The sequence below is a fragment of the Hemicordylus capensis genome, chromosome 3 (genome assembly GCF_027244095.1).
Source record: "Hemicordylus capensis ecotype Gifberg chromosome 3, rHemCap1.1.pri, whole genome shotgun sequence".
NCBI classification, from domain to species: Eukaryota; Metazoa; Chordata; class Lepidosauria; order Squamata; family Cordylidae; genus Hemicordylus; species Hemicordylus capensis.
In genome coordinates this window covers 208464465-208484207 of record NC_069659.1, presented here as the reverse complement: position 1 = coordinate 208484207, position 19743 = coordinate 208464465, and the positions used below count along the sequence as shown (strand labels likewise).

The window sequence follows — 19743 nt, the reverse complement described above, 5'->3', positions numbered from 1 at the left end:
GGTACCATGTAAGCAAATGTAAAGTGATGCACATGGGGGCAAAAACACCAACTTCACATATACGCTGATGAGCTCTGAACTGTCAGTGACTAAACAGGAGAGAGATCTTGAGGTCATGGTGGACAGCTCATTGAATGTGTCATCTCAGTGTGCGGCAGCTGTGAAAAAGGCTAATTCCATGCTAGGAATCATTAGGAAGGTGTTTGAAGATAAAAATGCCTATATTATCATGGCCTTATACAAATCTATGATGCGGCCACATCTAGAGTACTGCATACAGATTTGGTCACTGTATCTTAAGAAGGATATTGTAAAACTGGAAAAGGTGCAGAAGAGGGCAAACAAAATGATCAGGGGCCTGGAGCACCTTCCTTATGGGGCTAGGCTACAGCATCTGGAGCTCTTTACCTTGGAAAAAAGGGGACTAAGGGGAGACATGATTGAGGTGTATAAAATGTGTTGAGTGGATAGGGTGGTCAGAGAGAAATTTCTCTCTCACAACACTAGAACCAAAGGTCACCCCATGAAACTGAAGGTCACAAAATTTAGGACCGATAAAGGGAAGTACTTTTTCACACAGTGCACAATTAATCTATGGAGTTCTTTGCGATGGCATGTGGTGATTGCCACCAGCTTGGATGGCTTTAAAAGAGGCTTAGACAGATTCATGGTGGACACGTCTATCAATGGCTACTAGTCTGGTGGCTGTGGGCCATCTCCCACCTTAGAGGCACGATGCTTCTCAATACCAGTTGCAGGGGAGCAACAACAGGAGAGAGGGCATGTACACACCTCTTGCCTGTGGGTTCCTTAGAAGCATCTGGTGGGCCACTGTGTGAAACAGGATGCTGGACTAGGTAGGCCTTGTGCCTGATCCAGCCAGAAATTCTTATGTTTTTATGTAAACCAAATAATTCTGCATGCTAAATTAGAGTGCTGGTAATTAGTGGTTAGAGTGCTGGACTAGGACTGGGGAGACCCGAGTTCAAATCCCCATTCAGCCATGATACTTGCTGGGTGACTCTGGGCCAGTCACTTCTCTCTCAGCCTAACCTACTTAACAGAGTTGTTGTGAGGAGGAACTTAAGTATGTAGTACACTGTTCTGGGCTCCTTGGAGGAAGAATGGGATATAAAATGTAAAAAATAAAAATAAATAAATAAATTGGATGTGGTTAGCTCTGTAGATCTAGGAAGTTCAGCATGTCAACCATTTGTTCTATACTTGCTGGCTGAGAGTGTACTCAATGCTAAGGCCGCATTCACATGTAATGCAGAACCACAGATTCAATGGACCCATAGTTCTGTTCTCCCATCCAGATTTGTAGGCAATAGAGAGCTCCCTCTCTGCAGTCAATGAGACTGCAGAGAGGAGTGGGAACTGGCTGTTCAGTCTTCTTTCACGAAGGACAGCCTGCATAGCCAATGACAGCCAGGTTGAAGGAGGAGCTTCCTTCTTCAACTCTGTCCGGTTGCAGTTAATATAGCCTGTGTTTCCACATTCACTTCTAATGCAGGCTGCATTAAACCTCAGGTTGGAGTGGTGAAACTCACTACAACCTGAGGTTACAAATTGCAGTTGGGAGAACAGAACCTCAGGTCACTCTCCAAATGGAACCAGAGTTCCATGGACCAGGCCTGCATTAGGACGTAACTGTCTACCAACCTCTGGCCCCTTCAACTCCTGTTCCGCATTATGTGCTAATGCGGCCTAAGACTTATATGGGACTCTGGCATCAGTCAACTGATACTGAATCACATATTTATCTGGGTTCCAGGGAGCTGGATCCAGATACAGTGAGAAATCAACCTTTGCAAGACAAGAAAGAACTGCCAGGGAAGATAGGTGCTGATTTGACAGGGGACTGAACTGAACAGAGTGTCTAAACAGCAAAGCAGGCCCAAGCTTCATACCTAATTTGCGAACTGCCAGGAATTGTGCCCTGACTTGGAGTCAGGGGTGTAGCTAGGGGAGAGGGGGCTTGTGTTCATCCCTCTCTCTGGCGGCCCCCCAGAGTAAGGGAGATATTGAAGAAAATAGGGAGGGAGGGATCTGGAGGGCCCTCAGGAGCTGGGAGCCCGTGTTCTTTGAACCCTTTTGCTCAATTATAGCTACGCCCCTGCTTGGAGTGTTAAACTCCAGTAACACTGCATGGTCTCCTATGTTTCCACTCAATCTTACCTGCTGGGAGCTTTCAGGGGAGTGGTAAATCTTAGGTGGCTGATGAGGTGGTGACGCTGTGAATTCTGGGTCTAGCTTCTGAATCTTGGGGCAGAGATGACCATTAAATCCTTTCTTTCTGAAGAGTGTTTTTTCTCATACTGGACCTCAGGCCAGTTTGGGGTCTGGGCTGACCGATGTCTGTAGAACATGCCTTTGCCTCAGAGTCCATGTCAAGGAGTCCTGGAAGTGGGATATGACAGTGTTTGAACTGAAATAATTATCTTATGCTTTGAATTATCACTTCAAATACGCTTGTGAGGGTGAGAACTGCAGCTTCAGTGTGTTGCTTTATAAATTTAATACCTTAGTTCCTGGTTCAGTATCTATTTTAAAATGTGATGTCATTGGCCTTTGTGTCAGAGGTTAATTTCCACAACACTGCATACTACCAAAGTGCTGCTTGAAACAAAAAACAGAAACATTTACTTAACTATGTTAAATGTCCTCATTATGCAGAGGCATGGAAAGAGGCCAGCAGTCCTGTTCCAATTACCAGTGAGCAAACCATTCATCCATCTGCAAAAAGGTAGATATTATAACACTTGAAAAGGTGCAGAGAAAAGTGACTAGTAAGTTGATCCCAGGAGCAAAAGGCATGACAGCAAAGATAGTCGACATTTGTTAATCCATATAATCTGAAGAAAAAGAAGGGATTAGGGAAATTATTAATTGAAACATACCTGCTTTTTAAAGTCAAGATATTATTGGCTAAATAATGAAAGAGGACTAATTCTACACCTAACGCTGAAATTTCTTTCCTTTGAAGAATAATAGTTCACATATCATAATACCAGGAAGGATCTTTTTGAAGCAAAGAATCTAGCATGCTGAGCCATAGGCAGCCTAAAGAACCAGTGAGGTGGAGAACTAAGGATATGAATCCCCAGGTTTGCAAGGTGGTATGTGCTCACAGCAAATATAGTAGCTTTCCTAGCTCCACTCAATTAGGAGAAATCAATGAACTATATAGGTAGGTGGAGTCTCTCTGGAGCCTGAGAGGATGTGATGGCCACAGGAACCATTTAATCTTTAGGCCTGAGCACCACAAGAGGCAGCAGAACACAAACCAGATATTACTGCTTCTAGTCCTAGAGCTGCTTCACATGATCGGTGTGAAGCACTGGAGGGGGTTTTGCGGGGAGAGCAGGCTTAGCCTGTTCTCCCCGCAGACGCTCAAACAGCAGCCCTGGGCGGCTGGATCAGCCTCCCACACAAATGCTGGCTGTGTCATGGAGCTGGTGGCGGCTGCTGGGAAGCGCACGGGGCATCCTGGAGAGACCCCGCCAAGCCCAGGAGGCTGCTTGCAGCCTCCCAGTTGGGGTTTTACTTGTGTGTTGCCGCATCCTGCAGCAATACATGAGCAAAAAGAAGATGAGGTTAATGGAGCACTCACTCCATTAGGGGTAATTAGGAGGGGTAATTAGGAGGGGTAATTAGGCGGGGTAATTAGGAGGGGTAATTAGGCGGGCTAGCTGCCTTGGGAGCACCGGGCTCGCTTGCAAGCCCAGTGGTTCCCATGATCCCTGGAAAGCGGGCTAAGCTCCGTTAGCCCACTTTCCAGGGATTGTGAGAAGAGCTTCCTAGTGTTTTCTGACACTCTGATGCCCTTGAAGATATACTTAATGACATGTAAGGAATGTTGTGCCTGAAGAAATGAGTATCAGTTGGCTAACATAATATCTTTCTTCCATCCTTGATGTTCTTCATGAAGTGGCTTATCTCTAAATGCTAAATCTCTCAGTTAGTTCAAAATTGCTGTCCCTGTCATATTTATTATTATTTTTATTTAATACATTTATATACCACCCCAAACCAAAGTCTCGGGGTGGTTCCCGAAGTAGGCATTACTGGGTGCCAGTTAAGGTACTGGCTCTGAACCAATTGCACCCAGAGTAATTACAAAAAACAACCCCCAATAGACCCAAACAGGAAATGAGTATTATCTAGTTTACAGATACTGAAGAGGTTTGAATTATGCCCCCTGTGCTAGCCTCTGTATTAGGCTATCAAGGAAGCATGTGAGTTTTTGCAATGGTAATTTAGGACTACAGGTAGATCCTCACTTGTGCATTTCTCAATGGCTACAAAGAAAATATGTCAGTTGACACAAGCGGAGGATGTGGCTGCTACTAATTAATCTTCAATGAGGCAAATTTTACCCTTGATATGGGTGCATGACTTGAAACTGTTTTGTTTAATGAAACTATGACTTGAGAAGATGACTGACAAACACCAAGAAAATCCCATATAATGTCATGGTCTGAATTATTTACAAGGTGGCTCTGGAATATGGGAGCAGCCCAAGTTACTCTATGCCATCTGTGCACATAAGATGTTGGTGAACAAAGAGACATCTAAAAACAACTCAAAGATAATACATTAAAATGCCATCTGTGATAGCTATATTTTAAATTGTGCCCTCAATCTACATATAGTCATATACACCATTGTGTGCTCAACCTGAGTACTATTGGATATGCATACTGCTGTCTGTACTGCCATTGCAACCATGCGGTGTAAATGAAAACTTCATCAAATGTTTCAAGTTCAAACGCACATTGCATTCATTTTTCTGATGTAAATTACTGTTGCCTCTTCGTTATGGATGCTTATGAATAAGGTACACAATGAGCCCTTTCTCATGAGCACTGAGAAAGGGCTATCGAGTTTGTGGAGAGGAAGCTTTAAAGAGCTTACCTCCTCACACATTAGCATTCCACTGTCCCTGGGTGGGCGGATCACCTGCCCACACGAGCACTGGCTGTTGCCGGCAGCTCCGATGGTTGCGATTCTGGAATGTGTCTCCCCATGTCGCCCAGCCCCCCTGGAGCTCCAATAATGCACTGTGCGAGTGTGAGGTGCATTGTGGGGACCGCTTCCCCCAAGTCACACAACCAAAAACATGAGGTTGAGGGAGTACTCACTCCCTTAGCCTCGTTTTAAAGGGTGACTCCGTAGGCAGGTTTGCCGCCATGGTGCCACCAGGATCAGGCCCAATCTCAGTAGTTCACATGCATGCACAAAACCAGGCTGGGCTCCCTTGGCCCGGTTTTGCACACAAGTGTGAATAGCCTCAATGAATGGGCATTCAGACTGGTTACTCATTGAGAGGTGATGCTTTGGTCGCCGTTGGCTTAGCTGCTCAAGAACTTGAACTCCAGGAACAGTGATCAACTGTTGTAAAATTCAACTCCATGAGCACTGATGCAGCATAATGGCTAAGCGTCTGAGCTGTAAAGTCTTTGTTTATTTTATCTAGGGATGTGCAGAAACCCCCTGACAAACTTCACTTATCTTATAGAAACTTGTTTGGATTCCCTTAAAAACTCAGAGATGTTTCTGCTTGAGAGGAACCCTGAAACTAGTTTCAGATTTCACTTTTTCAAAATTTCTGTGGCAACCCTAGTTTGACCTCAGACATAAAATTACTAGGTGGCCTTGGGCAAGCCACTGTCCTCTTAAGCTTAACTTCCTGCTGCCAAACTCCACAAATGTGGCACTATGACCAACCAAAAGGAGCTTTGTGCTGCTTACTTTAGACCGTCTTCAATATTCCACATGGAATGAACTAACTCTTCCCTGTCACAGACCTGCACAATTGATGAGCTATCAAGATAAATGATAGCCCTCGGTTATATATTGTGGCCTGTCAGGTTCATGACCACTGCCCCCACCCCCGCACCCCACATACGCCTGTTGTTTCAGTCACAGGCAGCAGACCCTGGAGTCCTATTGAGCCCTTGCCAAGCTGCCATTCATGGCTGGCATGGTGTGTTTGGCTTGGTGGATTACAAGTTGTGCAGACCTGCCTTACCGCACAGCATGTGAGCAGTAGATCTCTGTAAAGGGAATGCACGATGCTAGCAACCTAATGGTCCTTTCTGTGCCGTGGCAGACTCCAGGTGTGTGACATGCATAGGAATGGCTGTGCTTTTGCTTGTTACTCTGTGTGCACACGTGTGTGCTCATTTTGTGCCTGGCAGATAAAAGGGGTGTCAGAACATCACTCATCTCAGGGGAATCCCATATTTGTTGAATATGGCAATGTGTAAAATTGTCTCCGTATTTGCATACACAGCTTCTCCAGGTCCTTCCTCACAGACGCTACCTTCAAAAATCGCTAGTCACCTCAGAAAACACATTTGTTTTGTACCAGCCATCTCATTCCTGTGTGTTTTGAGAAGCCACCAACAAAACTCTGACCCTCTTACATGTACACACACAATACAGTCACTCATGCATTTAGAGCCATAAACCCCCAAAGGTCGTTTCCATGACAACCCCAGGGTCCTTAATGACCCTGACAGTTCAATGATTTTGTTTTGTTTGAGAGTGAAGGAATAATAAGTCTTCTCCCATTCCCCACCCGCAGCAATCCCCTCCACTACACACCGATATGCTGTTCATTATCTGATTCTAGGATCAGCCCTGGAGACAGAGCAGCAGCCAGCTCTGAAAGACAAGAGCCTCGCTGCAGACAAAGAACAGTAAAGGAACTGAGCGTGCTCAGCATACTGCCACAACGGCAGCCTTATTAATTCCATCACTAGCCCGATGAGTTTAAGCAAGTGCCAAGGGTATTACAATGGTTTGTAGCAATATGTTGCATAAGCGAGCCCCAAATCACTGTGCAGTTATTTAGAAAGTACATCTCGCATACCACTAACAGGAATGCTTTTATTAATGATGTATACCAGAAATGCTGCTAAGACATCGGCTGCTACTCTGCAGCAAGGCCTATCATTTTAATGATGTGATGAATAAGGCAATTAATGTACTTCAGTCTATCTCCCACATGCATCATATTTAACTTCGGAAAGCTAAAGAGATTTCTGAGAGGGGGAAAATGCATTGTTAAAAGGAAAAATTTCCCCTCCTTTGAATGCAGGCTGCCTGCATCTGCTGCAGTGGAACTGAAGTTCCTTGTTCTTTAACTCACAACTAGCTAGAGGCACCTGAACAGAGCCATTATTTGTGTTAATATATAGGGCTGTCAACTGATTAGAGAATCTTTAGCTGACTGATTATCAGCCTTTCAGACCCTTAATTGATTACATTTAGATAAATTTACATCTCACCAAAATCTCAAAATAGGTGTAGTTTTTATTAATATTATTGTTATTGAATGAAGCATGCAAGGTAACTTACACATTTAATAAAAAGCTACCACCTATTGTTAGATAGAAAAGCCATCTTTAATATTTTATTATTTTCATTCATTATCTAATACAGCAACTAATATACTGGAACCAACATAGTCTCAAACATAAACAGATGTGCCCTTAACTCTTATTAAAAATTACCTTCACTGGTTAAAATTGGCCCTCAAATAATTAATCAGCTAGAACCTGAGTTGATTAATCTGCTGATTAATCCTCTTTAAGTACATCACACCAATAAAATAGCTAAAATTGCATCTTAAAGATACTAAGCACTTCTGTATTCTATCCATTATATGCATGTATACCGTGAGATCCCTGCCCTAAATGTTCACTCCTCACAAATGAAACATAAACCTTCTTTTATTTTCATTTGTTCACACCCACCCACACCCCTCCCAATGAGCAGAACAGAATGTTAGACACATTGTCCTCCAAAAACTGCTTTCCCCTTGCAACCACCTCTCCCAGCTTCTTACCCATCTCAGATGTGTGCTTGCTGTATATAGAGAAAAGTGACATGAAGAGAAGCTATGGGTATTGGAAGGGTTAATCTTCCCCTACCTGCCACATTTCCACTGCAAATTGTGCCCTACGGCTTTGTAGCTGTTCAATGGTGACTGGGATTCCTGGACTCATGCCTCCCACTGAATTTCTAGTTCCACTCAGGCAAAATGATTGTGAGTCATCTTTGTGGACCGTTTGTTGCACTGGTATCTTGGAATCAATTACAACATCTTGAAAGTTTCTCTTAGTAATGACAGCTGCTAATCAAAGCACTTGGAAAATTACAAGGATAGAGAGAAGCCAAAATCAAAGCTGAACAATCATATTTTGTACAGGAATACATACACCCAGGATACTCACAGTGCAAATTCTGCAGCAAGGAACCCAACATTCTGTGTTCACATATATAACAGAAATCAGAGCAAATGTGCTTATTTTGTATACACTTGTTTCACTCAGTGTCTACAGATGGCTCTTCTCCAGTCATTTGCAGCTGTAGCAGCTTCCAGTTTGGCTCTAAGTGATTTGTCTCTACAGTGCTCTATGTTGTATCCCGACTCCCTGGAGCTAATTCTCACATTGTTTTGTTTAAAGCAGGGATTCTCAAACTTGGGTCCTCAGGTGTTATTGGACTTCAACTCCCATAATCTCCAGCCTCAGTGGCCTTTGGTTGGGGATTATGGGAGTTGAAGTCCAATAACACCTGAGGACCCAAGTTTGAGAATCACTGGGCATAGGATTGCTCGGATGACTCACCACCACAGTACTGCATGCAAGCACAAATATTGTGAATGCATGAGCAATACCTATCATCAGCACACTGGCAGACCCATGAACAACAGCATTACAAATCTGGCTCATAATCGTGACTGGTTCTGTAACAACTCCATGAATAACCTCATTATAGAATCTGCCTTACAATTAATGGGTTTGCTATAGATCCAAACACATATATTTCTCCACCAGACAATATTTTTGTGTTTGTATGCTTTAGAACAGAAGAGACCTGCTGGATCAGACTGAAGGTCCATAAAGTCTAGCATTTGGGAAGCCCTCAAACAGGGCATGAAGGCAATAGCTCTTCTCTGCTGTTGACTCCAGAACAACTGGCATTAGGGATGTGCACAGAACCGGCCCGGTCCAGTTTGGCGGGGGGGAGTCCATGAGTTTTGTTTTTGTTTTAAATTTATTTATTTTTTAAACTTACCCCCTCTGGGGGAATTGTCCAAGGCGGAAGGGTGGGGATCCATGGAGGTTCCCCCTCCTCCTGCCGGCCTCCCTTACTTCAGAAATTGGCCATTTGACCATTCTTCATCTGGGTTTCAGCCTTTCCCCCTTGGTGCAGTGGCCATTTTGGGGACCACTGTGCCTGCACAATAGGCCTCTGCGTGGCCTGGGTCATGGCATTGTGCAGGTGCTGCGGCCTCCAAAATGGCCACCATGCCGAGGGGGAAAGGCTGAAAACAGGCCAAAGAACAGCCAAATGTTCGATTTCTGAAGTATGGGAGGCCAGCGGAGGGAAGGGGAACTTCTGCGGGGGGCCCTGTCGCTGCCTCAGAGAACTCCTCCAGAGGGGGTAAGTTAAAAAAATTTTTTTTTAAAAAAAAACAACTCTCGAACCCCCAGGGGTAGTTCGGTCCAGTGTTGGACCGAACATACGGTGGTTTGGTTCAACCCCAAACAGTCAAACCAAACCGGTTCGATGTTGAACCAAACCAGTTCGGCGTCGACACTGTTTGCACATCCCTAACTGGCATTCAGTGGCCAGTTCTCTAGACATAGCACATAGCCATGAAGTCAAGTAGCCATTGACAGACCTGTCCTCCATGAATTTATCTAATCCTCTTTTAAAGCCATCTAAACTAATGACCATTACCACATTCCATAGCAGCAAATTTCAAAAATTAATTGAAGAATAATTATTATATGAAGAAATGCTTCCTCCTTTCTATCCTGAATATTCTGTCAATCAATTTCCTGTCAATCAAATATCCTAGTATTATGGGAAATGGAGACAAACATCTTCATATTCACTTCCTCCATACCATACATAATTTTATAATCCTCTATTATGTCATCCCTTAGTTGTAGATACAGGGTGGTTTTCTTCTCACCACAGTTTCTGGCAGTAGCAGCAGTGGTGTAGCTAGGTAATTTTGGAACCTGACCTAATGGCCTTTTGGGGACCCCCTTGCAAGTTAAGCATCATCATCCCCACACTGTGACACATGTAGTATTTTTAACATGTGGGTTCCTGAGGGTCCAAACACAGCAACTGAACTCACAAGAATGTAAAGACATTTTAAAAATATATTTATGCAGATATGCATCAGCAGAAACATTTCAACATGTAACTTAGCATCCCACAAATTTCTTTCCCCACTCCGTCCCGTCCCCCCCCTCCCGGTCTATTGAAAGGGTCCAATTTTTAAGAAACAGCATTTGGAAGAATGTAAAAATGTAAAACAAGTATATTTATGCAGATATGCATCAGCAGAAACATTTCAACATGTAATGCTTAGACATTATGGAAGCACCTGCAGACTAAACAAAGTGTAACCAGCAAGGCCTCAGAGGAGGAATAAGATTCTCGTGGATTTACAGAGACAAGAGGCATTCACCACCATTCTTGCCAATAGCAATGACAAACACAGATGCACTTCCCCTGTGATGAAAACAAAGCAATGGGCATCTTCTTTTTAATTATGCAGAATTTGTTCAGATACAAACTGTTCCAAGTCATTTTTAAAAACCATGGATCCCAACTATAGGTACATAGAAGGTACAGAGCTCTAATTTACACCATGGATAACTTACACTATGGATACCAAATTTTGCATGAACAGTCCTGCCACTAGCATCATTGCAGTTTTAACAAAACAAATTTCTTTTGACTCAGTAATGGGAAATGGAAGGTTGTGCATTAGAAAGCCTCAGAAATACAGAGAGGCGGTTCCCACGATTAGTGGAGAGGGTTAGCGGGGAGTCCCCGCAGATGAGCAGTCAGTCATCTGTGGGCGGCTGAACTGTGACGGGAGGCCGAACCGTGATGGAGCCGCAGGGGGCTTGGGAGTTTGGGGGCTGCAGAGCCCCCAGAAGCTCCAGCATGCCCTGCGTGAGTGCGCAGGGCATGCTGGAGAGACCCCCAAGCCTGGAGGTTGCTTTTAAGCCTCCCAGTTGGGGGTCTACTCGTGAGTTGCCATGCTGTGGCAACACGCAATAAAAAATACTGGGTTTGCGGAGCACTCGCTCAGCAAACCTGGTTTAAGGGTAGTTTAGCGGGTTACCCACTTGGAGGACACCAGGCTCGCCTGCAAGCCTGGTGGTTCTCATGGTCAGGCGAAATTGGGATAGGCTCCCCTAGCCCAATTTTGCCTGATCATGAGAATAGCATCAGGGTCAACCAAGAGATACTTCTTTCTGAGCCAAGTGTAGAAAAACCCTTCCCCTGCAATCTTATTTTATTTACCATGTAAGACACCTGCTTTTGAGCAGGTCTTCTCTGCCTTTAGCAACTGCTTGGAATACAGAAATTCAGCTAGTGAAGTATTTCCCATCATTTAAGCTCTTCAGTAGGAAAAGCTCCATCAATTTATATCTATGAAAGATACAGGAACCCTGCAAGTAACAATAATGCCAAACCAGCATTGGAGTAAAAGAGGTGACACAGTGAGGCTCTCCACACGAGCAGTGTGGAGAGCCATACTGGGCTTTGCAAGGAGAGTGGGTTTAGATGAGCAGGGAGCTGTCCCTGGGTGGCCAGATCAGCCCGCCCACATGACTACCGGCTCCGTCATGGGGTGGCGGGGATCGGGGGCCACCTGCCCCCTGGAAGTCCCAGGATGCCCCACGCAAGTGTGTGGGGCATTCTGGGGAGACCCCTGAGGCTAGGAGGCTACTTGTAGCTTCCTGGTTGGGGGTCTACTCATGTGTCACCACACCGTGGCGGCACATGATCAGTAAAATGGGTTTAGTGGAGCACTTGCTCTGCTAACCTCATTTAAGGGGGGAACTTAAGCAGTCTAACCACGGTTCCCACAACCACAGGAAAGTGGGTTGGGCTCCCTTAGCCTGCTTTCCTGCGGTCGTGAGAGGGGATGTTAAAAACTCACTAAACTCACAGCATTGTGCTTTATTGAACTTCTGCATAACGCATGAAAGAGTCATGTGATACTGAGAAACTTTTTTCCCCAAGGACACCCAGGCAGCAGCAGAATCCAACACAGAGTTAGGGCGTGCCTAGCAGGGTTTATTCTACGTGTTTCTTCAAAAGAAGCCAGTGCAGCCCCACCACCACCATTCCAAACCTGTGAGCATATCCTAAACTATTTCTAACTGAGAAAAAAACATAACAGGGAAGAGAAACCGAGAATGAATAGATAACTTAAGAGAAAGAGACTAAGGGCCCATTCGGGCATAGCGTAAAACCTACTGTAGATGAACCTGTGGTTAACCCATGAAGTTGGGAATCTTTCCTCAGATGATGATGAGATTTATTTATTTATTTATTGTTGCATTTATATACCGCCTTTCATTAAAAGACAACCCCAAGGTGGTTTACAAAAGTTAAAACATACAATAAAAAGACAATAAAAGTATTAAGCTACAAAATATAAAAACAAACCAAATTTAAAATCTATAAAATACAAGCATAAAAACGATACAACAGGTAAAAACACATAGAAGCAGCAGTAAAAATGATTATGTAAAAGCCTGGATAAAAAGCCAAGTTTTAACAAGCTTTCTAAAAGCTGTGATGGAGTCCGAGGAGCGAATGGCCACTGGGAGAGCATTCCAAAGTCTGGGGGCAGCAACAGAGAAGGCCCTGTCCCGAGTGCACGACAGCTGGGCCTCTCTCATTGTCAGCACCTGGAGCAGGGCCCCCTCAGATGTCCTCGTCAAGTGGTCAGCAACCCTGGGGAGCAGGCGGTCCCTCAAGTACCCCGGGCCCAAACCGTTAAGGGCTTTAAAAGTCAAAAACAGCACCTTGAATTGGACCCGGAAACGAACCGGCAGCCAGTCAACTCTTTCAGAAGGGGCATGATGTGCTCTGAACGGGCAGCTCCAGATAAAACACTAGCTGCCGCGTTTTGCACTAGCTACAGTTTCTGGATATTCTTCAAGGGCAGCCCCACGTAGAGCGCATTACAGTAATCCAGCCACGACGTGACTAAGGCATGGGTAACCGTGGCCAGATCTGCCTTCTCAAGAAAGGGACGCAGCTGGCGCACTAGCCGAAGTCGTGCAAAGGCATCCCTGGCCACCACCTCCACCTGAGCTTCCAAAAGCAGAGCCGGGTCCAGTAGTACCCCCAAGCTGCGTACTTGCTCCTTCAAGGGGAGTGAAACCCCATCCAGAACCGGTAGAATCTCCTCATCCCAATTGGCTCTCCTACTGACCAACAGTACCTCTGTCTTATCCAGATTCAGTCTCAGTTTACTAGCCCACATCCAACCCATCACGACCTCCAGCCCCCGATTCAGGACATCCACCGCCTCCCTAGGATCCGGTGACAAGGAGAAATAGAGCTAAGTGTCATCCGCATATGGCTGACAACTCAGTCCAAATCCCTGGATGACCTCTCTCAGCAGCTTCATGTAGATGTTAAACAGCATGGGGGGCAAGACCGAACCCTGCGGGACCCCACAGGCCAAAGGCCACGGGGCCAAGCAGCAGTCCCCTAGCACCACCTTCTGGACCCTTCCCCTGATAAAGGACCAGAACCACTGCAACTCAGTACCTCCGATTCCCATACTCGAGAGGCGGCCCAGAAGGATACTATGGTCAATGGTATCGAACGCCTCCGAGAGGTCCAGCAGAACCAACAGGGACGCACTCCCCCTGTCTAGTTCCCGGCGTAGGTCATCCACTAGAGCGACCAAGGCAGTCTCAGTCTCATACCAGAGGCACGTCTGCTGGAACTGCCAAAACTCTGGAGTCCAGGTCAGCACGGATGCGAGCGACTTTATCTGCAAAGTGACAGGCAAACTGATCACAAAGAGCTGTAGATGACTCCTCCCCCATTGTCTGGGGGGATGTGTGGAGCAAGGTTTTTACCACATGAAACAGCTCCATTTGTCGGCACTGAGCAGACGCAATGGAGGCGGAGAAAAAGCATTTCTTCGCCGCCCCCACCGCCACGGAGTAATCCCTAAAATGGGCTCTAGCCCGAGATGTGGTGACAGCCAACAATCTGGATGGCTTTAAGAGGGATTTGGGTAACTTCATGGAGGAGAGGTCTATCAACGGCTACTAGTCCGAGGGCTATAGGCCACCTCCAGCCTCAAAGGCAGGATGCCTCTGAGTACCAGTTGCAGGGGAGTAACAGCAGGAGAGAGGGCATGACCTCAACTCCTGCCTGTGGCTTCCAGTGGCATCTGGTGGGTCACTGTGTGGAACAGGATGCTGGACTAGATGGGCCTTGGGCCTGATCCAGCAGGGCTGTTCTGATGTTGATCATTCAACTGAGGTTTTGCAAACCCTTGACTTCTGGGCAGAAGGACCCCACCCCCTTCCCGTCCTGCCAAGGCTGCATCCCAGCAAGTTCCATTCCATGTGCGTCGCCAGACTGTGGACAAGGCATCAGGATGTCAGTAAAGTGGCAACCATTGGCCACAGTCTTTGAGGGGGTGTGCCTGGTGCAATCATGCCTTTTGGTATTGATCACTCGCCCTCATCAGAGAAAAGACATTTTAACCCTTTCCTCACAATACTTGCATCAATGCCCTTGCAAGAGCCCTGCAGCTGTACAGTCTCACAGAAGCACAATTATTTGATGCTGGGGGATGGTGAAGGGCACTAGTTTTCTCTTACTCCAGGAAGGGATCATGATGACTTCCTAGGAGGGAATATGTATATGAGGGCAGGTAAAGGATCCTAGGGTTTGGTCCACTATGACAAAGGATGCTCTTGAACTCTCAGACCCAGACACAGCAGTCCATGCATAATACTGCACCAGTCTGGGGTACCTTCAAGCTGGAGGGCCAAGGCTGAACACACACACACACACACACACACACACACACACACACACACACACACCACACACACACACTTACTTGAAGGCACTCCTCTATATAGTTGGAGGGAGCAGTACTGTCCATGGAAACCGTAAAAATACAGACAGTATTCAGGCAAGGCAAGCAATGTCCTGCTGCCCAAACAGGCAACACATGGAACACCTTTGAACGGATGCCTTGCTGGGCAGCCATGCTAGATCAGGTGTTTTGTGAATGGAAGGGTTAATTGCACACGTGCCTCTTCTCCTTTGCCATATGGAAGGTGTCAAAATGTTTTATATGGTAATTCTGAGAAAAGGTCCTGCATAATGGGCAACATGCCAAAGTGTGTGTTGCAGGTTGCTCAAGAAATCCAATCAAATGGACAGAGACAGACACCAGATTTGTGGGGCTATGTGTTGTCTCTTTTATTGACTGGACTACAGGAAGGTTGCCATGCCTTGGATTTCCACAGGTGTATTCCAGATGTAGCATTGATGGGAACCCCACTGTGCATGGGGTCGACACATTGGTATTCCTGCTAAGTGCCATGGTATCATGGCCTGGCATATGTGTCCTTTGTGAGGAAACAACCTAGTTCAATTTCTGGTGTTGCCAGGGCTTCGTGTATTTGTGCACAAATCACTGCTGTCCCAAATTGCTCGAGTCCTCTCTTGCTGTCCCTGTCTTGCTATCCCATCCTTTTTGAAGCTATTCTCACGACCAGCAAAAACAGGGCTTGAGGTCTGAAGGCGGGGTTAGCACTACTGTGTGGAACCTCAGCAAGCTCTCAAACAGGGTTCTGTCAAAAGAGGGTCACCCAGTTCCCAGCCCCTCCTCTAAAACCAGGTTCAGCAAGCAGGGGAGGTTGCCTACCCCCTCCCAGTGCCCGTGTGGAGCCACGGAATGCTGTGGGACCCTGCTTGAGGCTCCCTCCCCAGGGATACCATAGAGACTGGATAACAGAGTGGGCTGCAAAGCAAGCAGAAGTTTGCTTGCGGAAAGCCTGTCCAGCAAACAGCACTGAGCTTCCTTAAAGTGGCAGGCACCTTGCAAATGAGCCCAAGGGAAAATAAGAACATAGGAAGCTGTCTTCCACTGAGTCAGACCATTGGTCCATCCAGCTTAGTACTGTCTTAGTACTGTCGACACAGACTGGCAGTGGCTTCCCGAGGCGATCAGGCAGGAGTCCCGCTCAGCCCGACCTGGAGATGCCAGGCAGGGAGCTCAAATCCTTCTTCCTATAGCAGCCCTATCCCCTAAGGGGAATAGTCGCACAGACAAATGTCATACTATTCATTCATTTTGCATTTTACTAGCTGACCCTGAACAGAGCATCTGTGTGGTCTTGCACTGAGCCTGTGGCATTGCACCCCCACAATGCTTTTGCTCGCTCTCATTGCTCCCCGCAACACTCTTGCTCACTCTCTCCACCCCCGCTCTCCCCTGCAACTCTCTCGCCACCCCCGCTCTCCCCCCACAAGCCTCTCGCCACTCCCACAACGCTCTCGCTCACTCTTGCCACCCCACTCTCCCCCTGCAAGTCTCTCGCCACTCCCGCAACGCTCTTGCTCAGTCTCACCACCCCCGCTCTCCCCCACAAGTCTTCCCCCCTCAAGTCTCGTGCTCGTGCTCTCTGTCCTCCGTCTTTCTATCTCTGTCTCGCAGTCCTTGCTTCCCCCTGCCTCTGCCAGGGACTGTCGCCTGCTCGCCTGACAGCCTCCAAGCTCCCTGCCACTTCACGGTGCAGCTCAGCCAACTGTCTGCTGCCTGACAGCCTCCAAGCTCCCTGCTGCTTCACAGCACCCCCAATCCAACTGACAAACTGCTTTCCAGACGCCCCACAGGGCGCATGGCCTCTCTAGAAGAATTAATAATATAGAATATCCCACTCTTCCTCCAAGGAGCCCAGAGCAGTATACTACATACTCAAGTTCCTCCTCACAACAACCCTGTGAAGTAGGTCAAGCTGAGAGTGAAATGACTGGCCTAGAGTCACCCAGCAAGTATCATGGCTGAATGGGGATTTTTGTGCTCCTTCCTGTCCCCTGCAAGTCACTGGACAAGAGCAGGAGTGTCCCTGCCCTTGCCTGCAGCTGCCCTTGCCTACAGCATGGTGTAGTGGTTAAAGTGCTGGACTAGGACCAGGGAGACCTGAGTTCAAATCCCCATTCAGCCATGAGACTTGCTGGGTGACTCTGGGCCAGTCACTTCTCTCTCAGCCTAGCCTACTTCACAGGGTTGTTCTGAGGAGGAACTTGCGTATGTAGTACACTGCTCTGGACTCCACCGGTTCCTCCTTCCATCTGCTGGTGGAGTGGGAGCGACCGCTGGAATGACTGTCCATGCTAGGGTCACTGGTTCAGCCTCATGGCGGCAATGGCAGTGGGGGGAGGCTCGTGGTGGCAGAAGGGGGCTCACAGCAGCGGCAGAGGGCCTCACGGCGGGGGCAGTCCAGTGCCCAATTTCCCTCGGTGTGACACTGTCATCAAGATGCAGAGGGTAGCAGTGCCAATGAGGGTGTGCAGGTGTGGGTGACACTTTGCCACTCACTCTCCCACCCTGCTGGCACTGCAAGAGTGGCAAGTGGCAGCATCAGGGCAGGTGGGTGATGGGGACACCCTCCCGCACATGCCCACCCTCCTATGCCCAGAGAGGCTAGCAAGGGGTTGCAGTAGCAAATTGATGGGGAGGCAGAGCCACCACTTGGCTACGGCGGCAGTGGAGGGGTGGGGTTCTCCCTTTTACTTTCTACACACACTATACAGTGGGGTGGAGGTGGGGTGCCATGGAGGTGACAGCAACAGCTGTGGGGAGGGTGAGCGGGCGAGGGGAAGGTTCCCCCTTCTGCCTTCCCAAACCATGCTGCGGTGTACGGAGAGTGCCTTGTGCTGGGCTAACTGATGGGGGTATCTTGCAATTGCTCTCATCGGCATCTGCCAATTGCTCCAGGGGGCATCTGCTGTGCCCCTTCTGGATCTGAGGAGTGTGTTGGGGTGTGTGTGACTCTTCCTTTGGGGCTGGTTGGCAGCTGCAGCTGCTCTAGTCTTCTCTCTCCTTTTGGGCATCAGGACGGAGTTCAGTTCCTTTGACAGTGCTGCAATTGCCAGGAAAGGGTTAACTGAGGCTACCAATCAGAGAGCAGCAAAGAGGGACTGCAGCTTGGAGCCCTCTGAGTGGTCTCCTTGAGTCACGTACTTGCTCTGTCCATTCATGGACTGCTGTTGCCATGGGCGGGGCTGGAGGACCAACAATGCTAGCAATGGCTCGAGAGAACCTTAAAATGTTAATTGTGTGTCGCTCACACTCGCTGCCTGGTTTGCAGCATGTACCCGTCTGTTTGCTGTGAGGTAAAAATAGGGTTCTATCTGCTTTCAGAATGTAACCCTATTTTCTGCTCGTCTGAATAGCTTCTTTGTGTGGATGGACAAGGAGGGCCCATAAGACACAGGGGAAAGCAGGCTTTCTCCAATGTGGTTCTTTACCTTTAAATGAATGAACTCTAGGCACATGGCATCTCTGTTGCCAAGCACTGGCAGGAGGAGTGTGGAGACGGTGGAGGGCAGGGCAAAAGCTCCAAGAGGCTGCCAGCCAGAAATGTGACAGTCATAGAGATGACCCGCTTCTGGGCTACTCTGAGCCACCTTCTCTATGGTTTCAAACTACAGCACAAAACCCCGGTTACAGTGGCAGCAGAATTTGGATGAAGCAATGGCCCTTTGGACACCAGAGGTTTTGGTGGTGAAACTCACTATAAACCAAAGGTTCAAATTCAGGTTTAGAGGTGAAAATGGAGCCGGGGTTGGGTGATGAAATTGTAGCTTCACCATTCAGATGACCACAAACTCAAGCCTCTGCCATGTTTACCTCAGGTTTTGCATTATGTCCAAAGGTGGCCAAAGAGGGAAGAGGAATGGAAGGATAGGAAAATAAGAGGAGGAAGAAAAAAGAAGGTTCCTTGGAAAAAATAGATGAGGCTATTTTCCTTCCCAAATTATAGTTGAGGATTGAGACTTTTATTATTATTAGTAGTATTAGTAATAATGATAATAATAATAATTAATAAACAACTTATTTGTTAGCTGCCCCATAACAAATTGTTCTCTGGGTGGCTTACAACACAACATTAAAACATGAGATAAAAACACACATTAAATCATAACAGACAAAAAGAAAGTGGTAACATTTCTAAAAACATTTTTTAATCAGTTACAATCAAATCACTTTTTTAAAAAAATTAAATTCAAAATTTAAAAGGCCTGAGTGAACAAAAAGGTATTTACTTGGCATCTAAAAGAACTAAGTGATGAAATCAGGCGAACCTCACTGGGGAGGCTCTTCTATCTCTTGCAACTTTTAAAAAGGCAGCCAAGATGCATTTATTCACCCAGGCTTTTAATTAGATACTGTTTTAATAGTTTAGTTTTAAATTTTTAAATTTTAAATTGTTGTAATTTTTTAATCTTTTTATTTGTTGTTTTTATTGTATTGTTGTAAACTGCCCAGAGACTTGCATTTTGGGTGGTATATAAGTATGTTAAATAAATAAATACAGTAAATATTCCATATTTCTATGATTCTGCTCCTTCCTTTCCTTCCCTTCCCTTCCCTTCCCCACTCATGCAACCTCATCGGCTGTTGCTATAGCAGCTAGCTACCATTGCCACTGTCCTTCTCTGGGAGGGAGAACCTGGTCCATAAACAAAAACAAAAACAAAAAACAAACCATATTTCCAAATGCCCCCAAACCTAGTTCCCACTGCACAATTTTTCTCATACTGCTACACAAGAATTTGTCCAGATGTATAAAATTATTTTGTTTACTCACCAGCCATTTCACAGCATTGTGTTTTTGA

The 19743-nt window shown here is 46.6% G+C and overlaps 1 long non-coding RNA gene across 1 annotated transcript in view; it reads right to left on the bottom strand.

The window, feature by feature from the left end:
• The window catches only part of LOC128351500 (uncharacterized), a 47962-nt gene that overhangs the window by 4464 nt on the left and 23755 nt on the right, over nucleotides 1-19743 (bottom strand). Inside the window, exon 3 of the long non-coding RNA XR_008319805.1 lies at nucleotides 2182-2403. This is a non-coding gene — a long non-coding RNA (uncharacterized LOC128351500). The remainder of the gene's footprint in view (nucleotides 1-2181; nucleotides 2404-19743) is intronic.